Source organism: Stomoxys calcitrans, chromosome 3, assembly GCF_963082655.1.
Source record: "Stomoxys calcitrans chromosome 3, idStoCalc2.1, whole genome shotgun sequence".
NCBI lineage: Eukaryota > Metazoa > Arthropoda > Insecta > Diptera > Muscidae > Stomoxys > Stomoxys calcitrans.
In genome coordinates, this window is record NC_081554.1 from 47,672,385 (window position 1) to 47,699,298 (window position 26,914).

At 39.2% G+C, this 26,914-nt stretch overlaps 1 long non-coding RNA gene across 1 annotated transcript in view; it reads right to left on the minus strand.

The window, feature by feature from the left end:
- LOC131996262 (uncharacterized) overlaps positions 1-26,914 on the minus strand; it is a 160,013-nt gene that overhangs the window by 124,138 nt on the left and 8,961 nt on the right. Inside the window, exon 2 of the long non-coding RNA XR_009397738.1 lies at positions 9,171-9,224. This is a non-coding gene — a long non-coding RNA (uncharacterized LOC131996262). The remainder of the gene's footprint in view (positions 1-9,170; positions 9,225-26,914) is intronic.

Here is a 26,914-nt window from a genome sequence, read left to right on the forward strand (position 1 = left end):
AACATTTGTGGGGTACTATGCCATGTACAAACTTCTCTCCAAAGAGGTGTCGCACTGCGGCACGCCGTTCAGACTCCGAGGCCCTACTATAAAAAGGAGGCCGCTTTTCGGACCAGCTTAAACTTGAATCGAACTACACTCATTGATATGTGCGAAGTTTGCCCCTGTTTTTTAGTGGAATGTTCATGGACAAAAATTTGCAATTTGCATTTGCCGGTGCCACCCGACCTCTTACTGAGACTCTCCGCTCGATACCGCTGATTTTCCGCGACTGCCGTTGTAGTTACTCCATATGGGGCATTCCACTATCCGCATCCTGTGGACACGCCTGGTAGCTCGCAGCTAAGCTTCTCGTGACAGCAATGAACACCACACAGATCGGACCACAATGTTGCAGCCTGTGTGGTGCCCACAGCTATCTCGTGCCGGGATCCATAATGGTCGTTTAAGGCTGTGTAAACCACAGTTTTAATTTCTACAAAATTTGGCGTTATCTGTGTTATTTAACGTCCCAATATGTGTGCAAAATTTCATAAAAATCGATCTAGATTTTGATTTTATTGATTCATTCATAATTTACCCGAAAATTATTTCCAATATTAGTGAAACATTGTTCGTTGGGCCTCTTTATCCAGGAGAGGCTGTGGTATTCATGACTAAGCAGTGGTGCTTTTTCAGACTTTAGAAAACACACACCCGAACTAAGGTAAATACCTCAAAAGTGTCGCCAGCACTAGGAATGGTTAAGAACCGCTAAATCATTTATGTAACCAAATTTTCTGCCAATTTGGCATTATAATCTTCCTATACAGAATAATTAACCCACAAAATATTATTTACAATATTTTTTCTATTTAATTGAAGGATTACACGCCCAATTGATACAACTCCATGGTCATGCAAAATCAATGCAATTTATGTAGAAAAGAGAATATGAAAAAACTAAATACATTAACCTTTTGTAAATCAATGAAAACAATTTTTTAAGAAAAGAAAAAAAAACAATTGAAAACTTGACTCATTCCCTTTACCTTAATCGTTGCATTTTTGCTAGATCTTGCAAGCCACACCTCCAAATTCAAATACATATCATCTATTTAGATCTATTTTGAGGAACCATAGAAGAAAAAACAAAACAATAAACACACCATTGATTGCGAAAACAGCATATGTCGAAGGCAATAAATCGAAAAATGTAAAATAAATCTTCAATTATTCAAATCTCTGGCCCACAAATAGTCATGGGTCTCTAAACTCAAAAACAATGCTACCCCCACATCCATAACAACAGCCACCGCCTATAACACACCGCACAACAATGGCATGAATGGAAATCTTTAAAAGCAGAAAAAAGTTAAACAAAATAAAAAAAAAAAAATCATATTCACTTTTTTTATTCAGAATGAGATTTATATCTAAGAGCAGAAAAAAGGGGCTATAGAAACTCCAAAGCACAACTGAGGATACCCGGACCACCATCATCGTGCCAAAAGAATCGTGGCCCATGCACCATGAATGACAGTGAGATGTTGCAATTGACTGCCGCCTCGCCGTCGATTGGCATGATGCAGCTTCAGCTGTTGCCTTCTTTGTGGCAAGGTGTAAGGTCACATTGTTTGGCACGAGTCAATCATCGAATGTTTGAATGACAATAGCAGTGATGATGTCGTATCGCTCACCCACTACATCATGCCTATTATTATTTGTGAGGCATCATGCCATCTTACTTATCGAACAGAACATGAATTATGTTGTCGAAAATACATAAGTCGCAAATCACAGCAGCGATTTAAAGCAATTAGCAAAAAGTATTTTCAATAAGCCTACAGCAGGTAAACTAGGAAAACCACAAGTTTGGTCAAGTGCTTGGTCAAATTTGGAGGGCAGTTATATGTATGACACTGCATTTAAAATATTGTCGACATATTTAATGAAAACATGATTTCTTGAAGAGAAAATAAGAAAAATCTGTACGACCATTTTTCAGAGTAAATGGCCCACCGTGGCCAACAGGGAAATAGTGGGCTAAAACCATTTACACAAAATATACTATGGACCACACTTTTTCCCAATCTATTCAATTTGGAAGCCTCAGTATTAAAGAAACCAAGATATTGGCCATTTTTGGCGAAATTTTAAACATTTTACCCTATGATGCCCCATTTTTCAAAGTAAATGGCCCACCGTGGTCAACTGGGAAATAGTGGGCTAAAATCCTTTTCAGAAAACATTATGTGGATCAACCTCTTACCGACTCTGTCCAAGTTGGTACCATAAGTGCTAAAGAAAGGAAGATATTGGGGTTTTTTAAAAAAATTTTGTAGTTTTTCCTGGTGATACCCCATTTTTCAGAGCAAATGGCCCACTGTGGCCAGCTGGGATATAGTGGGCTATAATCATTTACATAAAATATACTATGGACTACACTTTTTCCGAATCTATACAATTTAAAAACCTAAGTCTTAAGGCACCCAAGATATTTGCGGATTTTTGGAAAAATTTGTTCATTTTGTCCCATAATGCCAGATTTTTCAGAGTAAATGGCCCACTGTAGCCAAATGGGAAATAGTGGGCAAAAACCAATAACAGGATATATAAAATCGACCACCTATCCAATGTGGAACCCCAGGTGTTAAAGTTGGCGATTTTTGGCAAAATTTGCTAATTTTTAATTTCGATGTCCCATTTTTTAGAGTAAATGGCCCACTGTGGTCAACTGGGAAATAGTGAGCTGAAATTGTTTCCAAGAAATATAACACTGACCATATTCCTTGCGAATCTATCCCAGTTGGAACCCTAATTTTGGCAAAATTTGGTCGTTTTTCTTACAATGCTCTATTTGTCGGTGAAAATGGCCCACTGTGGCCAACTGGGAAATAGTAGGCTAAAACTGTTAACAGGAAATATAGTAGGCACCACGCTCTTTCCGAAACTATTCAATTTGGAACCCTAAGTTATAAAGAAACCGGAATATTGGCCAGTTTTGGCATCATTTTGGTAATTTTTTCGATGATATCCCATTTTTCATAGTAAATGGACCACTGTGGCCAACTGGGAAATAGTGGGCTTAAACCATTTACACAAAATATACTAAGGATCACACTTTTCCCGAATCTATACAATTTGTATTAAAGAAACCAAGATATTGGCGATTTTTGGCAAAATTTGGTCATTTTGTCCCATAATGCCCCATTTTTCAGAGTAAGTGGCCCACTGTGGCCAACTAGGAAATAGTGGGCTAAAACCAATAACAGGATATTTAAAATCGACCACGCACATTCAGAATCTATTCAATGTGGAACCCCAGGTATTAACCAATACATTGGCGATATTTGGCAAAATTTGCTAATTTTTAATTTCGATGTCCAAATTTTTAGAGCAAATGGTCCACTGTGGCCAAGTGGGACATAGTGGGCTAAAATTGTTTCCAGGAAATATAATATCTACCACGTTCCTTGCAAATCTATCCCAGTTGGAACCCTAATTTTGGCAAAATTTGGTCGTTTTTCTTACAATGCTCCATTTTTCAGTGAAAATGGCCCACTGTGGCCAACTGGGAAATAGTGGGCTAAAACGGTTAACAGGAAATATAGCAGGCACCACGCTCTTTCCGAATCTATTCAATTTGGAGCCCTTAGTTTTAAAGAAACCGGAATATTGGCCAGTTTTGGCATCATTTTGGTAATTTTTTCTATGATGTCCCATTTTTCAGAGTAAATGGACCACTGTGGCCAACTGGGAAATAGTGGACTAAAGGACTAAAACCATTTACACAAAATATACTATGGACCACACTTTTTCCAAATCTATTCAATTTGTATTTAAGAAACCAAGATATTGGCGATGTTTGGCAAAATTTGGTAATTTTGTCCCAGAATGCCACATTTTTTAGAGTTAGTGCCCCCCTGTGGCCAACTGGGAAATAGTGGGCTAAAACCAAGAACAGAGTACATAAAATCGACTACGCACTTTCAGAATCTATCCAATGTGGAACCCAAGTGTTAAATAAACCAATACATTGGCGATATTTGGCAAAATTTGGTAATTTTTAATTTCGATGACCCCATTTTTTAGAGTAAATGGCCCATTGTGACCAACTAAGAAATAGTGAGCTAAAATTGTTTCCAGGAAATATAATATCGACCACGTTCCTTGCAAATCTATCCCAGTTGGAACCCTAATTTTAGCAAAATTTGGTCGTTTTTCTTACAATGCTCCATTTTTCAAAGTAAATGGCCCACTGTGGCCAACTGGGAAATAGTGGGCTGAAACCGTTTACATGAAATATAATATGGACCACGCTTTTTCCGAATCTATTAAATTCTATTAAATTTAAGCCCTTTTTTGCAAAATTTGATCTTTTTTTTATATGATTCCCCATTTTTCAAAGTAAATGCCCCACTATGGCCAACTGGGAAATAGTGAGCTTAAATCCTTTTCAGGAAATATAATAGGGACTACGCTCTTTCCGAATCTATTAAATTTGGAGCCGCAAGTATTAAAGAAGCCAAGATATTGGCCATTTTTGGCAAAATTTTGTAATTTTTTCTCATGATTCTCCAATTTTTTGAGTAAATGGCCCACTGTGGCCAACTGGGAAACAGGGGGCTAAATCCGTTCACAGGAAATATAAAATGGACCACGAAATTTCCGAATCTATTCAATTTAGAACCATAAGTGTTCAAGAAACCGAGATATGGACTATTTTAAGCAAAGTTTGGTAATTTTTCCCTATGATGCCTTATTTTTCAGAGTAAATGACCCACTGTGGCCAACTGGGAAATAGTGAGCTAAAACTGTTTAAAGGAAATAAAATATGGACCACGCTCTTTCGAACCTGTCCAAGTTGGGACCTTTAGTGTAGAAGAAAGGAAGATTTTTGGCGATTTTTGTCAAAATTTGCTAATTGTTCCCTATGATGCTCCATTTTTCAGAGTAAATGGTCATCTGTGGCCGACTGGAAACAGTGGGCTAAAACTGTTTACAGGACATAAAAAAAAACCAAGGTGTTTCCGAATCTTAGGGCAAAATTGGGGCATTTTGTCCTAAGATGCCCCATTTTTCGAAATGAATGCCCCACTGTGGCCAAATTGAAAATACTGGGCTAAAACCGTTTACAGAAAATATAATAGAGGCCACGGTCTTTCCGAATCTATCCAATTTGGAACCCCAGGTGTTAAAGAAATCAATATTTTGGCGATTTTTGGCGAAATTTGCTGATTTTTAATTTTAATGCCCCATTTTTCAGAGTAAATAGCCCACTGTGGCCAACTGGGGAATAGTAGGCTAAAACCGTTTACAGAAAATATAGAACGGACCACGGTCTTTTCGAATCTATACAATTTGAAAGCCTAAGTATTAAAGAAACCAAGATATTGGCGATTTTTGGCCAAATTCTGATATTTTGCCCAATGATGCCCCATTTTTCAGAAAAAATGACCCACTGTGGCCAACTGGGAAATAGTGGGCTTAAACGGTTAACAGGAAATATGGTAGGGACCACGCTCTTTCCGAATCTATTCAATTTGGAACCTTGAGTTTTAAAGAAACCGCAATATTGGCCAGTTTTGGCATAATTTGTTAATTTTTTCTATGATGTCCCATTTTTCAGAGTAAATGGCCCACTGTGGCCAACTGAGCAACAGTGGGCTAAAACTCTTTACAGGAAATATAATTAGAACCACACTCTTTCCGAATCTATCCAATGTGGAACACCAAGTATTAAAGAAACCAAGATATTGGCGGGTTTTGCCGAAATTTGGTCCTTTTCCTTTTGATGCGTTATTTTTCAGAGTTAATGGCCCACTGTGGCCAAGTGGAAAATAGTGAGCTAAACCCGTTTACAAAAAATACATAATATCAACCACGTTCTTTGAGAATCTATCCCAATTGGAACTCTAAGTATCAAAAAAAAGCAAAATGTTGGTTATTTTTTGTCCAAATTTGGCGATATTTCCTATGATGCCCGATTTTTGTGGCCCATTGTGGCCAACTTGGAAACAGTGGGCTACGCTGATGCGGTCATAACCCTCAAAATTTGTTTATGCATTAAGGCCGCCTGAAAATCGGCCAGAAAGCCCATTGGACATTATGACCTATTCTTGTTCTTAAAATAATTAAACCAATTTTGTCATTTTTTCCTATTATGCCCATATTTCGGAGTAAATGGCCCTTTATGGCAAACTTGGAAATAGGGGTCTAAAATAGTTTTCGGGAAATATAATATCGACCACCATCTCTCCGAATCTGTCCAAGTTGCAACCCTTTTGACATCTTGTGCCCATGGAAGCCGACAAACATTTTACTTTTGCAAGTTAACACATTATGTTTGCAGGTAAACATATTACGTTTGCAGGCAAACCTATTATGGTTGGAGGTGAACATATTATGTTTGCATCCAAACATTTTATGTTTGCAGCCAAACATTTTATGTTTGTGGGAAACTCTTATTGTATGTTGGTAAACATTTAATTTTTCTGGCAACCATGCAGGCAAACACACTACGTATTTGGGAAAACATATTATGTTTCCAGAAAACATATTGTGTTTGCAGGCAAACATATAATGTTTGTAGCCAAATACATTATTTATGTATGTTCGAATATTAGGTACGTAAGCAAAGATATTAGGTAATGTTAGATAAGGTAGAAAAGAGGATATTAATCTGCCCCATGCCACTATGTACATACATCTTAGCCAGTAATCGGTTTGTTGTGCTCTCTAAATACTAAAAACTAACCTTGGAAAAGAAAATTAAAGTCAGGAATTCCGTGCGGCTTACAAAATCCCCAATTGTTTTCCATGCCGCGTCCCTTAGGTGGTCTGGTTTTGTGTTCCCACCTAAGTGCCGGTGCCTGATAGCCGCGAAAGCCAAGCAATGACATACGAAATGCTCCAATGTCTCATCATCTTCCCCGCATGCCCTACACATGCTATCACTTGCTGCACCGATTTTGCATAAGTGAGCTCGTAGTCCTATGTGTACTGTTATGATACCGAAAGCTTTAATGACCTCCTGCTTGCCTTCTTTCAGTAATAGCTTCGTCTTCTCACAATCCGGAACTCCCCATAGGATTTTCATCGTCCTGCCGAACGTTTGGCTGTTCCAATGTGTTACATTCCCACGCTCTTAAATTGGACTGCGTCGACCCAAAAGGCTTCGGGTTAAGCAAGTTTGTTTATTTGTTTCTCTGACCTTCACTGCCAAATCGTCTGCTTTTTCATTCCCCTTACTCCGCTATGGCCCGGCACCCAAACGATGCGAATCGCGTCATTCTCAAAGAAGACGTTAATTTCCTTTTTACACTCCAAATCTGTTCGAGGCTTTACCGAACTGTTTGTTATAACCCTTAGGGCCAGTTTACTGTCCGTAAAGATGTTCACAATCGCCGTCCTCGCGATAGCACCACACCACCTCATCTCCGCCTGCAGGACCGTATTATGGTCGACTCCCAGGCCCACTTTGTCCACTGGCTTTGATCCATCCGTGGCAGCATTACCTCGCACTAGACCTCAACTGTCGTCTCAGGTATCCGATCGGAAACCTCTACCATTCCTTCCAGGTTTCCTATCGTCACCTCGGTTTTACCACGAAGGTATGACCCGCTCCTATCCTCTTTCCATCGCCTTAAGCCGCAAAGCCGCAATGGCTGCCTCACATTTAATCTGTATGTCTATAGGTCGGATATCTAAAATAGTCTCCAGTGCCCTTGTCGTCGTGGTCCTCATCGCTCCGTCTATGCCAAGGCAACATATTCTCTGAACCTGTTGTATCATCCTAACGTTGCACCTTGTCCCACTCTGTTTTCTAGCTTTGATCCATCTGTGTAACATGATTTTTCAGAGGGCAATACTAGGGTTTCGTCAATCCAAAACTGTGCCGCCGGCAGCATTACCTCGCACTCGACCTCAAATGTCGACTCAGCATTCGGATCGGAACCCTCTTCCCTTCCTTCCAGATTTCCCATCGTCGCCTCGATTATACCGCGATGGTATGACCTGCTTCTATCCTACATCCATTCTCCCATCACCTTAAGTCTCAAAGCCGCAATGGCTGCCTCACATTTAATCTGTACGTCTATGGGTCGGATATCTAAAATAGTCTCCAGTGCCCTTGTCGGCGTGGTCCTCATCGCTTCGCCTATGCCAAGACAACATATTTCCTGAACCTGTTGTATGGTCCTTATGTTGCACTTTTTCTCCATAGTAGTCCACCAAACTACTGAGGCGTAAGTAAGTATTTGTCTAATCACGCTCCTGTAGAGCCAGTGGACTATCCTGGAATTCAGGCCCTATTTCGAGCCTACGGAACGTCTACATTGAGCCTAATATCTGTGAGCCTTCTCGGTACGCTCCTGAATATGACCCTTCCAATTCGGTTTTCTGTCCAAGATCACTCCTAAGCATTATTTGAACTTGTCAGATATCAAAATCATTTTATTGAGGAAACGTGGTGCGTTAAATTGACCCAACTTCTGGGTAAACATTGACCCCTAAGTCTAGCACAGTCGTATGCCATCTGCAGGATCCCTGACCTTTCTGCATAGCTGATTCGGATCATTAGCCTTTAGAAAAATTATAACATCGTCTGCGTAGCAGACAGGTTCGAATCCCTTCTCGGTCATTATCCGTACTAGGTTATGATTGGTGGTCACCCATAGGAGTGGCTATAAAATGATGATGATTTGTAAGCAAATATATTATTGGTAGGCAAACATATTATGTTTGTTGGTAAACATATTATGTTTAATAGTAAACATATTATGTTTGTTGGTAAACATATTATGTTTGTTGATAAACATATTATGTTTGTAGGCAAAAATATTATGTTTGCAAGCAAACATAAACGTTTGTAGCAAAATTTTATGTGTTTGTAGGCAAACATATTATATTTGTAGGCAAATGTATTGTGTTTTGGGAAACATTTTGTGTTGGATTAGCAAACATATTTTGTGTATAGGCAAACATATTGTAGTATGTGTGCAGACAAACTCTTTATTGTATTTAGGCTAACAAATTATATCAAATTATATCAAATATCTTCATTGCTGGCAAAAATATTTTGTATATAGATAAACATATATTTGTTCTTAAACATAATTTTTGTTGCCAAACGTATGAAAACAAATCATGGTCGTAGTAAAAAAAGTAATCTTAATGTGGTTACTCACCTTCTATCTGCTTTGAATATCCGAATCCAATGGTTCCAATATAAGAAAATAACGCTGAAAGAAGAAAAAAAAGAAGTAATGCTATTAAAAACCAAATCAGGGATGTCAAAAGTCGGGTGGTATCGATTAAATTATACCCTACACCTGTCTTAAAAGTGTACTGGGTAATATTTTTATATATGGGCAATATTGTGGGCCTTAAACAGTTACGCTTTAAATTGTAAAAATACAATAATTAGACCGCAAATTTGGAGTTTTTTTGTATTATGCACCAGTAAAAAGGCGTTAAGTTCGGCCAGGCTGAACTTTGGATACCCACCACCTAGGGTATATATGTGAACCACCTTTCGTCATAATCCGGTAAAAATTGCATAATTTATGCCCCCATAGGAGCAATATCGAAATAGGTTCCGATTTGAACCAAATACGGCATGGACAATGAGTGGTCTAATAAGTGCAACTCGTTGTTCGATTTTGTAGAACAAAATATTGATCTTTTTGCTAGCTACATCCAAATATAGACCGATCTGAAGCATATACGACACGTATGTCGAAAAGCCTAACAAAAGTCACTGAGTCAAATTTCAGCGAATTTGGATTATATATGCGCCTTTTTCTGGGGCCAAGACTTTAAATCGAGAGATCGGTGTATATGGCAACTTTATCCAAATCTGAACCAATCTGGGCTAAATTGATGGTGGTTGCCTAAGGCCCTAATACAACTCACTGTCCCAAATTAGGGCGAAATCCGACAAAAAATACGTCTTTATGGACCGAAAACCCTAAATCGACAGATCGATTTATATGGCAGCCATATCCAAATCTTGATCGATGTGGGCTAAATTAAAGAAGAATGTCGAGGGGCCTATCGAAAGCGGACAATAAATGCGCTTTTTATAGGCCCAAAACCATAAACCGAGAGATCGGTCTATATGGCAGCTATATCCAAATCTGAAACGATCTGAGTTATATTGGACCTAACATAAGTCACTTAGTCAAACTTCAGCGAAATTGGATTATATATGCGCCTTTTATGGGGCCAAGATTTTAAATCGAGAGATCGGTCTGCATGGCAGCCATATCAATATTTGAACCAATCAGGGCCAAATTGATTATGGATGTCGAAGGGCCTTACACAATATACTGTTCCAAATTTCGGCGAAATCGAACAATACATTCGTCTTTTATGGGCCCAGGACCTTAACTCGAGAAATCGGTCTATATGGCAGATATATTCAAACCTGGACCAACCTGGGCTAAATTGAAGAAGAATATCGAAGGCCCTAACACAACTCACTGTCACAAACTTCGACAAAATGGGACAATAAAAGTACCTTTAATGGGCCCAAAACCTTAAATCGAGAGATCGGTAGCTATATCCAAATCTGAACCGGTCTGGGCTAAATTGTGATGAATTTTGAAGGGCCTAACACAACTCACTGTCCCAAATTTCGGCGAAATCGGACAATAAATGCGTCTTTTATGGGCCCAAGACCTAAATCGAGAGATCAGTCTACGTGGTAGCTGATCCAAATCTGGACCAATCTAGGCCAAATTGAAGAGGGATGTCGAAGGCCCTAACACAACTCACTGTCCCAAATTTCGGCGAAATCGGGCAATAAATGCTGGCAGCATTAGATTGTGCCACATAATCATTGAGCGTTCATGTCGCCCAATTTGTGGCCATTTGGGTTTCAGTGCCCCTCGAAACTCATCTCGAAAAGTTAGCTTAAATGTCGTTAAATGTGTAAGATATTGGATTGCCCAAAAAGTAATTGCGGATTTTTTAAAAGAAAGTAAATGCATTTTTAATAAAACTCAGAATGAACTTTAATCAAATATACTTTTATTACACTTTTTTTCAAAAGCAAGCTAAAAGTAACAGCTGATAACTGACAGAAGAAAGAATGCAATTACAGAGTCACAAGCTGTGAAAAAATTTGTCAACGCCGACTATATGAAAAATCCGCAATTACTTTTTGGGCAACTCAATAGTTCTAGTTTTACAAGCTCGACTTCTCCACAAATTCCCGGTATATGTCTTTGCCCCGACACCCACAGCAAGTGAATAACGAGCTGTTCAATTATATCAATAAAAGCTCTGGGATAGTCAAGAGTGGTTTTTGAATTCAATAATACATTCTTCAGAGATGTAAAGGCTGTTTGAGCAGATGTATGTGGTGAATGCCCACCTTAGTTAAGGCATTAGGCATTATATCTTAACCATTCCACCACTTCGTTCATTTCTATGATCTTTGCATGATACACACTACAGTGGTAAGTCCTATTTGTTAATCAGGTATAGCAGTACCGTCGAACTTATGAAATAGCTATTAACTACTAAATTTTGCATGAACACTCCATTAAGGAACAGAGCACACTTCTCTCATAGCAATGAGTGCAGTCCGATTAATGTATAACCTCAATGATAAGGGATCTCATTTTAATATCGACTACGAACGGCATGCCGCATGATGACACCACTTAGTAGCGAAGTTTTAACATGACAGGATACCTTACAAATTTAGCCAGCATTAGTAAAGGAATAACCACCTCTGAACGCGCCGGGATTTAAACCCAGTCGCAGTCTGGCATTGTATCAAGGACAACACATTTTTCGTAGCCGCTGCTTGAACAGTAGATGGATTTGTACAGCGCCTTTCACAAAACCACAACACCATACAGCATTGTAGGTCTAACACCTCCTAGTTAGACTGTTTCTGTTGACTAGCCCTTTCTTTACGACTGATGTTGACGAAACAGGTGATTCTTAGCATCTTCCGTTGGGGAAATCTTATATATAAAAATCAATTTGTGTTTGTTTGTAGATTTGTTTGTTTGTTTGTATGTTTGTGTGTTCCTTATAGACTCAGAAACGGCCGAACCGATTTTCTTGAAATTTTTACAGATGGTGCATAATGACCCCGTGGTGAAAATGGGGTACTACATTTTTTGATATCTGAAGGGGGGCGGACCCTCCCCCTTACCCTAATTTTCAGAAACGCCAGATCTCGGAGATTGGTGGTGCGATTTTAGCGAAATTTTGTGTACTCTCATATAGTACCCTATAAATAAAAATTTGGTATCCAAATTTCGGATGGGGTACCTAAGGGGGCTGCCCCACCCTAAAACCTACCAAACATATATTTTGACCAATCACGACAATATGGGACTCAAATGAAAGGTATTTAGGATGAAAAAACGCATCTTATATCCAATTGTCGTACCAAGTGCTAGGGGGACTTGGGGTGGTCCCCTCAAAACACCCCTAAATCGGACATATTTACCGACCATGGCAATATGGGACTCAAATGAAAGGTATTTGCGAGTAGAATACGAATCTGATACCCAAATGTGGGACCACGTTTCTGGGGGTCCACCCCTTCCCCAAAACACTCCCCAAACTGGACTTATTTACTGACCATGGGAATATGGGGCTTCAATAAAAGGTATTTGAATGTAGAATACGAATCTCATATCCAAATATGGGACCAAGTGTTTGGGGGGCCGCCTCCCACCAAAAAACCCTTAAATGAAAGGTCTTTGGGAGTAAGGCACGAATTTGATATCAATATTCGGGAAAAGTGTCTATGGGGCACGCCACCCCCACAATACCACCCAAATAGTAAATGTTTTCTGAATATTGCAATATGAGGCTCAAATAAGGGGGTTTTTAAAGGGGAACACGAATCCGATATATATTTTCAAGGCCAACTCACTGAGTGGCCGATATCAACATTAGGGGCTAACTGTCTAGCGGACGTCCCACCACCATAACAACCCCCATATAGGACGTATTTGCTCTCCAAGACAATTTGGGTCTTAAAGAGAGTGGAACTAAATATTAATAGTTTTTAGGGTCAATACCCCAAACCGGACATATTTGCTGACTTTTGCAATAAGGAGTTCAAATGAGATTAGAAAACGAATTTTATAACCAATTTTGATTTGGCAATGGGAATATGGGGTTCAAATAAATGATATGTAGATATATGAGAATAGAGCACGTTGTTGATATATCTTCAGGGCTTAGTGTTTGGGAGACCACCCCAATCCCCAAAACACCCCTAAATCGGGCATATTTACCGACCATGTCAATGTGGAGCTTAAATGAAATGTATTGGGGGATGGAGCAAGAATACCCATTTTCGGGTCTAATTTTCTGGGGATCTTCCCCTTTCCCAAAATACCCCACAAACTGCAATTTTTTAGTGACCATCGCAATATGGGGCTCAAATCAAGGTATTAGGGACTAGAATACGAATTTGATATCCAAATGTAGGACCATGTATTTAGGGCATCACCCTTTTCCCAAAACTCCTCCAAAGCAAGTATGTATATAAAATCTGACTAATAAGATGTAAAACTTCGGCTTACCATATAAATTTCCCTAAGTCATATCCTGACGATTTCGAGAAGTTGAAATATTCGGTTGTATCTACCACTCATTTGCTATTTCCATACAGCATTTAATTTGGATCATCTTCAAACTACAATAAACCATATTCCAGAATGCATTGAATTTACTTAGACAAACCATTTTTCTATGATGTCACCAACGCAATGATAAAAGGATTATACTTCCTTACCTATAGTAACGCCTATAACGAGTCATATTCTTTGAGTTTTGTTTTTAAATCGATGATAATCTCAGTTGATTTTATGAGATGCATATTTCAAAGTATTCATTATGAGGGCGTGGATGTTTGAAATGAAAAACTTTACAAATGTCATTTCAATTAAATGTCAACCACTAAGCAGGTGATTCAATGTGTCAGCCAGCCTGTCAACGACAAACAATGTCTTAATCATAGACAACATGAACAGGCTAAGCCCAAGTTTAAATTTTGTAAATAATTCAAAGTGATTGATTAAAGCCGTATCAGTTAAATTAATCAAATTATATGTGCATGAGTAGGATACCATGAACTATATAAAGGTAAGAAAACATTATTAGACATGGAAAACTTTATCAACTATGACTGTTTCCATATAAATTTCAGTCATGAAGGTTAGTAATGGTTGTTGAAAAAATAGGAATATTTCTAGCTAGTTACCTATGAATCTTCAAGATGCGACATATGGAGAGGAGGTTAAAAATGTATTTCAATAATTTATTTTGAGCAACTTGCAGCTTGTTTAGGCGACAAGCCCAAATCGGAGCTCCATAGAATAATGTAGGCTGAAAATGGATTTCATAAGTAACATCTTATTGCCTTCACTGAAGCTAGAATTTCGATTGACAAATGGGTAGAGTGACTTGGTGAGTAGTCCTATTTATTGGATGAGCATTATGCCCAGGTATGTGACTTTCTGCTCCCAATGAACTTCCCTATTCAGAATGACTACGGTATTCTGCGGAATAGAACATTCCTTACGCCTTCTGGTAAAATATATCGCTTGACACTTCCCACCGTTCACCAATATCCTCCATTTGTGAAAATATGCGAGCAGTCATGTCATACCTGCCTGTAAGCTGGAGATTATATCCGAAACAGCGGAGCTAAGTACCGCGGTGTCATCGGCAAAAATTGAATCATACAGTTCTAATGTGTATAAGTTGTACAGTGGAGGGACAATTGTCAAATTTCATGGAAAGTTTGTTTTGGAAACCTGGTTGTGAAAGAAAATTTCGTAGAAATTTTGTCCTTATAGAAAATTTCTAGAAATTTTGTCTTTATACAACACTAGCTGACCCGGGCCCGATCGGCTGCGTCTTCACTTACTTTATATGGAACAAAAGTCTCATTTGAATGTTTATTTTCGACAATTAAAGATCTTTTAGTGAAATACCATGCTAATTTGACTAACAGTTTAACAATATAAGTGCCTTTATCTGAATCCCATATGATCTTTATTGGTCTACGAACTTAAATTTGGATGTAAGGTGTACTCCATTCTTAAAATACTTCATTTCAGCCCGATATTCTCATGATGTCTGATTTAGTGGTGTTTTCGGGGGAGAGGTGGTCCCCCAGATACTTGGCCCTGAAAAACTGTCAGCATCGTGCTCTTATTTCAAATACAATTTATTTAATATATTGCCATTAGCTTAAGAGGAGTTTACAGGATGAGGCGTCCCCCAAACACATGGCCCCAAAATAGGTTATCAAATTCATTTTCTAATCTCAAATACCTTTCATTTGAGCCACATATTGCCATGGTCGAAAATTTTTTCCCCATTGGGGGTGTTTTGGGAAAGGGGTGATGCCCTAAATACATGGTCCTACATTTGGATATCAAATTTGTATTCTACTCCCAAATAACTTTATTTGAGCCCCATATTGCGATGGTCACAAAAAAATTTGCTGTTTGTGGAGTATTTTGGGAAAGGGGTAGACCCCCAGAAAAGTGGTTCCGAAAATGGGTATCAATTCTTGCTCTACCTCCCAATACCTTTCATTTAAGCTCCACATTGCTATGGTCGGTAAATATGCCCGATTTAGGGGTGTTTTGGGGAGTGGGGTGGTCCCCCAAACACTAAGCCCTGAAAATACATCAGCAACGTGCTCTATTCTCATATATCTATATATCATTTATTTAAACCCCATTTTGCCATTGCCCTCAAAATTGGATATCAAATTCGTTGTCTAACATCATTTAAACTCCTTATTGCAACAGTCAGCAAATATGTCGGGTTTGGGGTATTGGCCCCAAAGTTCCACTCTCTTTAAGTTCCAAATTGTCTTGGTGAGCAAATACGTCCTATTTGGGGGTTGTTATGGTGGTGGGACGCCCGCTAGACAGTTGGCCCCTTATGTTGATATTAGATACGTGGTCGACTCCCACATACCTTTAATTTCAGCCCCATATTTCCCTAGTCGGCAAACATGACTGGCTTGGGGGGTGTTTTGGGGGACGGGCGGCCACTCAGTGAGTTGGCCTTGAAAATATATATCGGATTCGTGTTCCTCTTTAAAATCCCTCTTATTTGAGTCTCATATTGCAAAAGTCAGAAAATACTTACTATTTGGGTGGTGTTTTTAGGGTGGGATGGCCCCATAGACACTTTTCCCGAATATTGATATCAGATTTGTGCTTTACTCCCAAAGACCTTTCATTTGAGCCCCATACTACTATGGTCGTAAATTTGTCCCCTTTGGGGGATGTTTTTGATGAAAGGCGGCCCCCCAAACACTTGGTCCCATATTTGGATATCAGATTCGTATTCTACATTCAAATACCTTTTATTTAAGCCCCATGTCGCCATGGTCAGTAAATAAGTCCTGTTTGGGGGTGTTTTGGGAAAGCGGAGGACCCGCAGAAACGTGGTCCCACATTTGGATATCAGATTCGTATTCTACTTGCAAATACCTTTCATTTGAGTCCCATATTGCCATGGTCGGTAAATATGTCCGATTTAGGGGTGTTTTGGGGCTTGGGGTGATCCCCCTAGCACTTGGTCCGACAATTGGATATCAAATACGTTTACTTATCCTAAATACCTTTCATTTGAGTCCCATATTGTCGTGATTGGTCTAAATATATGTTTGGTAGGTTTTAGGGTGGGGCAGCCCCCCTAGGTACCCCATCCGAAATTTGGACACCAAATTATTATTTTTAGTGTACTATATGAGAGCAAACAAAATTTCGCTTAGATCGCACCACCACCAGATCTGGTGTTTCTGAAAATTAGGGTAAGGGGGAGGGTCCGCCCCCCCTTCAGATATCAAAAAATTTAATACCCTATTTTCACCACGAGGTGATTATGCACCATCTGTGTAAATTTCAAGAAAATCGGTTCAGCCATTTCTGAGTCTATAAGGAACATACAAACAAACAAACCTACAAACAAACACAAATTGATTTTTATATGTAAGACTAGATGAACCGTGCCCTTTCCGCTACGCCTTCTTTTACAATATGTGGAATAAAATTATCCTTTGAATATTTAGTTTTATTTTTGGGGATGCTGCTACAGCCTTTCAGATATTTTGCCCCAATGTGGATATCATATTGGTGCTCTACTCCCAAATACCTTTCAGTCTCTTATTGCTTTAGTCGGTAAATATGTCCGGTATGGATTTTTTGGGGGGTGTGATTCGTGCTCTAGTCTCAAATACCTTTCCTTTTGAGTCCGATATCGTCATTATTGGTTTAAATATCCATTAGGCGGGCGACCGCCCTAGACATCCCAGCTTAAATAAGTAAACCAAATTTCTGTTTTTGAGTTAAATTGCAACAAACATAATTTCACGCAAATCGCCCCACCCATCTCCGTGATCTGGCGTTTTTGATAACATGGTAAGGGGAGGGTCCGCCCATTACAGTCTGGATGTTAGATCTATTTCATTCTTTTGGTTTTATTGGTGGATTGGAGTAGCCAAACCCTTTGCCCCGAAAGGGGATATCAGATTCCTACTCTACTCCCAAAATCAAATTTAAGCTACATATTGCTATAGTTGGTATATATGTATAGTTTAGGGAGAGTTTATGAGATGAGTCGTCCCTGAAACACTTGGCCATAAAACAGATATCAGATTTGAGCCCCTTTTTACCATAATCCACAAATATGTCCAGTTTAGGGGCGGCCACTCACGCACTTGGCCCTGAAAAAATATCAGCATCCTGCTCTTGTGTCAAATTCCTTATATCTGAGCCGCAATCGCAACTGGTTTAGGGGGAGTTTATGGGGTGGGAATGCCCTAAACGTTTGACCTCAAACTTGGATATCAAATTCGTTTTCTACTATCAAGTACCTATTATTTGAGCCCCTTATTGCCATAGTCGGCAAACATGGCCGGTTTGAAGGGAGTTTAGGAGGCGGACCCTGAAATAATATCAGCATCGTGCTAGAGCACGATTTTGTTTAAGCCCCATAATGTCAAGCATTTTGAAGGTGGCGATCAAATATTCAGGGCTATGGGTCTCGTTTAGATCCACACTAATTATTTCTTATTGTATCGGTTATCTACATTCAAAATCATATTTCAAAGCTACCACTTGGTATATCACATTTTTAACTATCCGCAGGTTCTCCTGTGCCTATCCAATTTGAGGGTAAAAAGGGTACTCTCCTACCAAAGACCTTTTATTGCTGTCCTATACTATCCCCGATCGGCCTTCATCTAATATTTTTAATTCCTTTTTATACCCACCACCGAAGGATGGAGGTATATTCATTTTGTCATTCCTTTTGCAACACATCGAAATATCCTTTTCCGACCCTATAAAGTATTGTGTTGCCCAAAAAGTAATTGCGGATTTTTCATATAGTCGGGGTTGACAAAATTTTTCACAGCTTGTGACTCTGTAATTGCATTCTTTCTTCTGTCAGTTATCAGCTGTTACTTTTAGCTTGCTTTAGAAAAAAAGTGTAAAAAAAGTATATTTGACTAAAGTTCATTCTAAGTTTTATTAAAAATGCATTTACTTTCTTTTAAAAAATCCGCAATTACTTTTTGGGCAACCCAATATATTGTTGATCGTCGTAAAAATCTAAGCGATCTAGCCATGTCCGTCCGTCTGTCTGTTGAAATCACGCTATAGTTTTTAAAAATTTAGATATTTAGCTGAAACTTTGCACAGCCTCTTTTTTTGTCCATGGGAAGGTTAAGTTCGAAGATGGGCTATATCGAACTATATCTAAATATAGCCCCCATTTAGACCGATCCGCTGATTTAAGGTCTTAGACCTATAAAAGCCACATTTATAATCCGATTTTGCTGAAATTTGAGATAGTGAGTTGTATTAGGCCCGTCAATATCAATTTGGCCCCGATCGGTTCAGATTTGGATATAGCTGCCATATAGACCGATCTCTCGATTTAAGATTTTGGACCCATAAAAGGTGCATTTATTGTCCGATTTCGCCAAAATTTTTTGACAGTGAGTTGTGTTAGGCCGTTCGGCATTCTTCTTCAATTTGGCCCAGAAGATGGGCTATATCGGACTATATCTAGATATAGCCCCCACATAGACCGATCCGCCGATTTAAGGTCTTAGGCCCATAAAGGCCAAATTTATTATCCGATTTTGCTGAAATTTGGGATAGTGAGTTTTGTTAGGCCGTTCGACATCCTTCTTCAATTTGTCCCCGATCGGTTCAGATTTGGATATAGCTGCCATATAGACCGATCTCTCGATTTAAGGTTTTGAACCCATAAAAGGTGAATTTATTTTCCGATGTCGCCAAAATTTGGGACAGTGAGTTGTGTTAGGCCGTTCGACATCCTTCTTCAATTTGGCCCAGATCGGTCCAGATTTGGATCTAGCTGGCATATAGACCGATCTCTCGATTTAAGGTTTTGGACCCATAAAAGGTGCATTTATTGTCCGATTTCACCAAAATTTGGGACAGCGAGTTGTGATAGGCAAATCGACATCCTTCTTCAATTTAGCCCAGATCGGTCCAGATTTGGATATAGCTGCCATATAACCCGATTTCTCTTGGGCCCATAAAAACGCATTTATTGTCAGATTTCGCCGAAATTTGGGCCCTTCGACATCCCTCTTCAATTTGGCCCAGATCGGTTCAGATTAGGATCAGCTACCATATAGGCCGATCTCTCGATTTAGGTCTTGGGCCCATAAAAGACGCATTCATTGTCCGATTTCGCCGAAATTTGGGACAGTGAGTTGTTAGGCCCTTCGAAATTCATCATCAATTTGGCCCAGATCGGTTCAGATTTGGATATAGCTACCGATCTCTCGATTTAAGGTTTTGGGCCCATTAAAGGTACTTTTATTGTCCGATTTCGTCGAAATTTGTGACAGTGAGTTGTGTTAGGGCCTTTGATATTCTTCTTCAATTTAGCCCATGTCGGTCCAGGTTTGAATATATCTGTCATATAGACCGATTTCTCGACTTAATGTCTTTCGCCGAAATTTGGGACAGTATGTTGTGTTAGGCCCTTCGACATCCATAATCAATTTGGCCCTGATTGGTTCAAATATCGATATGGCTGCCATGCAGACCGATCTGTCGATTTAAAATCTTGGCCTCATAAAAGGCGCATTTATAACCCAATTTCGCTGAAATTTGACACAGTGACTTATGTTAGGTTTTTCGACATTCGTGTCCTATATGGTTCAGATCATTTTATATTTTGATATAGCTATCAAAGGCCAACATTTTGTTCTGCAAAATTGAACAATGACTTGTACTTATTAGACCACTCAATGTCCATGCCGAATTTAGTCCAAATCGGACCATATTTTAATATAGCTGCTATGGGGCCATAAATTCAGCATATTTTACCGGATTATGACGTAAAGTGGTTTCCACATATGCATGAGGTGGTGACCAAATGCCGGCCCGGACAAACTTTACGCATTTTTTCTTGTTTTTGGATAGGATGGGGTGAGGGCGATTGCCCTCTGACACGTCCTTTTAGTTGAATACAATATATTCTCGTTCGTTCTACATGACAGTTTGGTGTTGTTTTTAGTTGGAGGAAAGGGTCCGTGCTCCCAACGCTAAGACCCAAAAGAGCATTTTTTTAGTCTTTTAATGTCGAGATCTACACGTCCGGTTGAACGGCAGGACGTGACCCAGATACTTGAAACCTTATGTTAACATTAGATTCGAACTCTACTGTCATATACCTTTCTTTTAATTGACATATTATCCCGATCGAACTACACGTCGTATTGAAGAGTACTTAGTGGATGGGCCGGTCCCAGACTCTGTCCTAAATGTGTATATCAGATTCGTAGTCACAGGCCTTTCATTTTATACCCATTTTGTGAAGTTGGACATGAATGCCGTATTGTGGTTTTTTGGGGTTGGAGAGGCGCCGTAGACAACTTGGACCAAATTCTTATAACAGATGTGTACTCAACTTCGAAACATCTTTCATTTGATATCCATATTGTCCCAATCGGTAAATACGTCCTGCTGGGGGGTTTTGGGGGTGGGAAGGCCCCTTAAATACCAACAAATACATTTTCATGTCATAGATCTACTATACTTTTAAATACCTGCCATTTGATACCCACATTGCCCAAAGCAGTAAAACTGTTCTGTTGGGTGGTGTTTTTGGGTGTGGGAAGGCCCCTTAAACACCAACGAATACATTTTCATGTCAGATATGTACTCTAATTCTAAATACCTGTCATTTGATACCCACATTGCCCAAAGCAGCAAAAGTGTCCTGTTGGGTGGTGTTTTTGGGGGTGGGGCACTCCTCCGACACCTAAGGGTGACATTTTTATGCCAAGTTCGGACTCTACTCTTAAATACCTTTAATTTGATACCCATATTGTCTCAATTGGTAAACATGCCCGCTCGGGTGGGTTTTGGGATGGGGCGTCCCCCAGATTATTCGACCCCAAAATTTTGCTTTAATCGGTGTTGCCATCTCCGAAATCTGGAGTTTTTTAAAACTGGGCTAAGAAGGAGGGAGAAAAGAGAAAATTTCATGGAAATTTTGTCTTTAGAGAAAATTTTATCTTTAGAGAAAATTTCATGGAAATTTTATCTTTAGAGAAAATTTCATGGAAATTTTGTCTTTTGAGAAAATTTCATGGAAATTTTGTCTTTAGAGAAAATTTCATGGAAATTTTGTCTTTAGAGAAAATTTCATGGAAATTTTGTCTTTAGAGAAAATTTCATGGAAATTTTGTCTTTAGAGAAAATTTCATGGAAATTTTGTCTTTAGAGAAAATTTCATGGAAATTTTGTCTTTAGAGAAAATTTCATGAAAATTTTGTCTTTAGAGGAAATTTCATGGAAATTTTGTCTTTAGAGAAAATTTCTTGGAAATTTTGTCTTTAGAGAAAATTTCTTGGAAATTTTGTCTTTAGAGAAAATTTCATCAAAATTTTGTCTTTAGAGAAAATTTCATCAAAATTTTGTCTTTAGAGAAAATTTCATCAAAATTTTGTCTTTAGAGAAAATTTCATAAAAATTTTTCGTTGGAGAAAATTTCATGGAAATTTTGTCTTTAGAGAAAATTTCATGGAAATTTTGTCTTTATAGAAAATTTCATGGAAATTTTGTCTTTAGAGAAAATTTCATGGAAATTTTGTCTTAGAGAAAATTTCATGGAAATTTCGTCTTTAGAGAAAATTTAATGGAAATTTTGACTTTAGAGAAAATTTCATGGAAATTTTGTCTTTAGAGAAAATTTTATGGAAATTTTGTCTTTAAAGAAAATTTCATCAAAATTTTGTCATTAGAAAAAATTTCATGGAAATTTTGTCTTTAGAGAAAATTTCATGGAAATTTTGTCTTTAGAGAAAATTTCATGGAAATTTTGTCTTTAGAGAAAATTTCATGGAAATTTTGTCTTTAGAGAAAATTTCATGGAAATTTTGTCTTTAGAGAAAATTTTAAGGAAATTTTGTCTTTAGAGAAAATTTTATGAAAATTTTGTCTTTAGAGAAAATTTTATGGAATTTTTGTCTTTAGAGAAAATTTCATGGAAATTTTGTCTTGAGAGAAAATTTCATGGAAATTTTGCCTTGAGAGAAAATTTCATGGAAATTTTGTCTTTAGAGAAAATTTCATGGAAAGTTTTCTTCACAAATTCTGGTTTCGAATCTAGGTCAGAACTTTACACCACTTTCAACGCTAGATATCCCATTACAGGCCTCAGTTATGAGGGCGAACAAATTAAATCCGTTTACACTCTGCACTGCTATTAAGAGAAGTTCGTGGGAAATATTAAGAAACTGTGGGTAAATTGCTTTAGCTTACGTTTGAACTGGTTAAAGTGCATTTAGATGCTAGTAATCAACAGGGGTATGCTTAAATCCAGCACCTAAACCCTTACACAAATTTTTTACATGTGTTTAACGGTCTGCATGACGTCTAATGCCACATGACCGACCAGCTCGATAGAGAACAACGAACAAAATCACGACATTACTTTACAAGGATGTCGTAAAAAAAAGAGATTAATTACACACCGCAGGGAATGATATGATTTAGAAAATCCAAACAAAAAACCACAGAAAAAAATTTAACTAAAGCTAAGCACGATTTTAAAGGCCTCTCACCTAATAAAAAGCGGCCAAGCAATGCAAAAGTTTAACATGGCTAAGACATTGTTATGACCGCAATATGTAATTCGAAGCCTCGAAAATTGTTTGAACTCAAAAGTGTGTTGTTAGACTGAAAAGTGCCCAAACACCAAAAGCATTACCAAGAAAACCATAAAAACTAGGGACTGAATGATTGCAAGCCTTTTTAGGAGTTAAAAAAAAGCAACAGCATTATTTTGTATTTAGTTTAAAAAAAGGTTATTCTAAATTTCATAAATGTCATAAGAAAAAAGAAACTTTAGATCCTATAGTAAACCAAAGCGTTTATATTTAAAGCTATGCAGGATCAGTCTAAAAAAATGTTAGGTAATTTTTTTTAATTACAATTTTTTACAAAATTTTCCTTAAAAATTCAAATAAGACAAGACAAGTAAAAGAGTGGTTAGTTTAGCCGAGCCGAATCTTATAAACCCTCCACCATGCATTGCACTTTTCAAGTTCTTTGCACGGTATCTCTTTATAGGCTAACAAAGTGCAATGTGAGAAATGCTATGCTATTGGAGCTATATGAGATTGTAGGCCCGACACGAGAAAGCTGCGAGCACCATACTAGCTGAAGCATTGAGTTCCGATCTGTGTGGTGTTCATTTCTGGCACGAGAAGTTTAGCTGCGTGCTACCGGGCGCGCCAACAAATTGTGGACAGTGGAATGCTACATACGAAATATTTGTATTTGCAGTCGCGGACAATCAGTGATATCGAGTGGAGAGTCTCACGAATGTCGAGTTTTACGCAGATACCTGCCATCACGGCCCAAACCTGCGAGGCCCAAGGGTGAATACAATCCGTCTACCAACGCCCCGACATGTGTTAACCCACACATGAGTACCAATTTGATTCCACGTATTTGGAAGTGTTCACCTCCTTGGTTAGGAGCGGAGCACTACCTAAAACTCCTTCCGATCTATGGGTCACGGCACCCTGCTGAAAACGCAACTCCACGCCGAGTTTATGCTCTACCCGCGATTTGGGTACAAACCACAGCCACCACGTTGCTCCCCAATGGGGCCTCACCATTGTCAGGCTGGAACCAAAGTTTCAGGGGCTCCTGATACCCGTGGTACCAGATTAAAGTCTCTGGTCAGACTTCGTAGCCTTAAAAACTACTACCAGTTGAACCCCAAACAGTTCCGGACTGGTCACCTGAATGGGAAAAATCGCCCTAAGCCGACCTCAAGCCAGCATACAAAAGTATGCATCAAACATACAAACGGACTATATACACAAAACACAAACAGGACACGGCAGCCCTCACAGGCTACGCCACATAAATCAGCATCAACATGGGACTTTACAATCAACGCGGCCACCCTCACGGGTGACCGATCACAACCACAACAGCTAAGGGAACCAACAATGGGCAAACACCGCTGCATCAATATGGGCAAGGCAGGTGCCTGGCCATGTCATGCGCAGCACCAAATCACAGTACAGCAACACCTCGTTATGGATAACTAGCGTGTATTCATGCCACCACTAAGTCTAGTCCGCCTCCTAAGAAATACTTCCTGGGAAAAAGTGGCCAGCCTTGCAACAGGCGTCTCGTCCTCAAGGGCCCTACTGAAATCCCACACCGCCTCACTAATCCCCATCGCGCCTAAATCTCTAATGTCTGCATAGTACGGGCATTCTGGCAGTACATGCCTCCAGTCCTCAGGTCTCCCACAGTCGCACAAATCAGTCGGGGACAAGTTCCTCTGATGCAAAAATGCATTAAAGGAATCATGTCCCGTCAGTATGAAACCCAGACTTAGGCCGAAGCCAAAGTCCGGGCGGTCTCGTACGAACGTCGCGTCACGAATAAATTCGTAAGTCACCCGACCATTGTCACTGTTCGTCCATCTATTGTAGTTCTCCACCTATCATCAAGACACTCCAAAAGGAGTGTCTTGAGCCGCCTAATATCCCCATCTGCAAACTCCGAAGTGGTAAACCAATCCTCACGCACTAATGGAATTCCCTTTTTCACACTATACAGAACGGCCATGCACACAGGCAAGCAAGCCAGCATTGCCACCCTCTGACAAGAGAGAATCTTCTTTCGTCCGACAGTCGCAGCAATTCCGTGCCATACAGGCGCTCCATAAGTTGCGCAAGCAACAAATAGACCACCATATATGGACCGAAAAGCGCGACGACTAAGACCCCAATCGCTTCTCAGAACACACTTAACCATACCGGCTACTCAGTGAGAGGTCAGGAGGGACCGGTTCTTGCACAAATACTGAGTGGCTATGATGCTCGATATCACAAGGCGAGTTATTGGCGAGCTAGCTCACCTACAGGATCTTAATGAAATGCCTTGATCGCCACCTCCACATGAAAATGTGGTTACAACAACAACAAGGGCCGATTCGTATCATACATGGTTCGGATGGTGGAATGCATAGTAGAAATTGTTGTTTCAGCCAAATCGGATTGAATTGCGCCCTCTAGAGGCTCAAGAAGTATAATCGGGAGTTCGGTTTATATGGGAGCTATATCAGGTTATGGACCTAGATTAAGACCATACTTGCCCTAGTTTTTGAAAGTCCTAACAAAACACTTCATGCAAAATTTCAGCCAAATCGGATAATAATTGGGCCCTCTAAGGCTCAAAGAGTTCAAATCCGAGATCGGTTTATATGACAGCCTCATCAGGTTATGAACCGATTTGAACCATACTTAGCACAGATGTTGGAAGTCATAACAAAACACCTTACACAAAATTTTAGCTAAATCAGATAAGAATTGCGCCCTAGAGTCTCAAGAAGTATAATCGGGAGATCGGTTTATATGGGAGCCATATCAGGTTATGAATTGATTAAGACCATACTTGGCATGGTTGTTTGAAATCCTAATAAAACACGTCAGGTCATGAACCGATTTCGATCATATTTAGCACAGTTGTTCGAAGTCATAACAAAACACAGATAAAAATTCACCCATGAACGTTCCATTAAGGAACATGGCCAAACTTCTCACATATCAGTAAGTGGTGTCCGATTCAAGTGCAATGATAAAAGGCCTTAAGGCCTTCTTTTTATATCCGAATCCGAACGGCATGCCCGTGAACTTTATTTTTGGCTTAATGGGTTCATGTGCTTTACGAATCAACACTTCATCCAAAAAAAATAACTGTTTGAGGCGGTTTGAATGCCGGCGGCGTCAATGGAACATACTTCTCACTGATTATTTTTGGAAGATATGAACCTGAATTGGAAGATATGGAACTGAAGGACATGTGGTTTCAACGGGACGGTAACACAGGCTACACAACACAAATTACAATCTAAAGGGTGATTTTTTTGAGGTTAGGATTTTCATGCATTAGTATTTGACAGATCACGTGGGATTTCAGACATGGTGTCAAAGAGAAAGATGCTCAGTATGCTTTGACATTTCATCATGAATAGACTTACTAACGAGCAACGCTTGCAAATCATTGAATTTTATTACCAAAATCAGTGTTCGGTTCGAAATGTGTTCATTCACCGTAACGTTGCGTCCAACAGCATCTTTGAAAAAATACGGTCCAATGATTCCACCAGCGTACAAACCACACCAAACAGTGCATTTTTCGGGATGCATGGGCAGTTCTTGAACGGCTTCTGGTTGCTCTTCACACCAAATGCGGCAATTTTGCTTATTTACGTAGCCATTCAACCAGAAATGAGCCTCATCGCTGAACAAAATGTGTCAAAATTTGAACACATTTCGAACCGAACACTGATTTTGGTAATAAAATTCAATGATTTGCAAGCGTTGCTCGTTAGT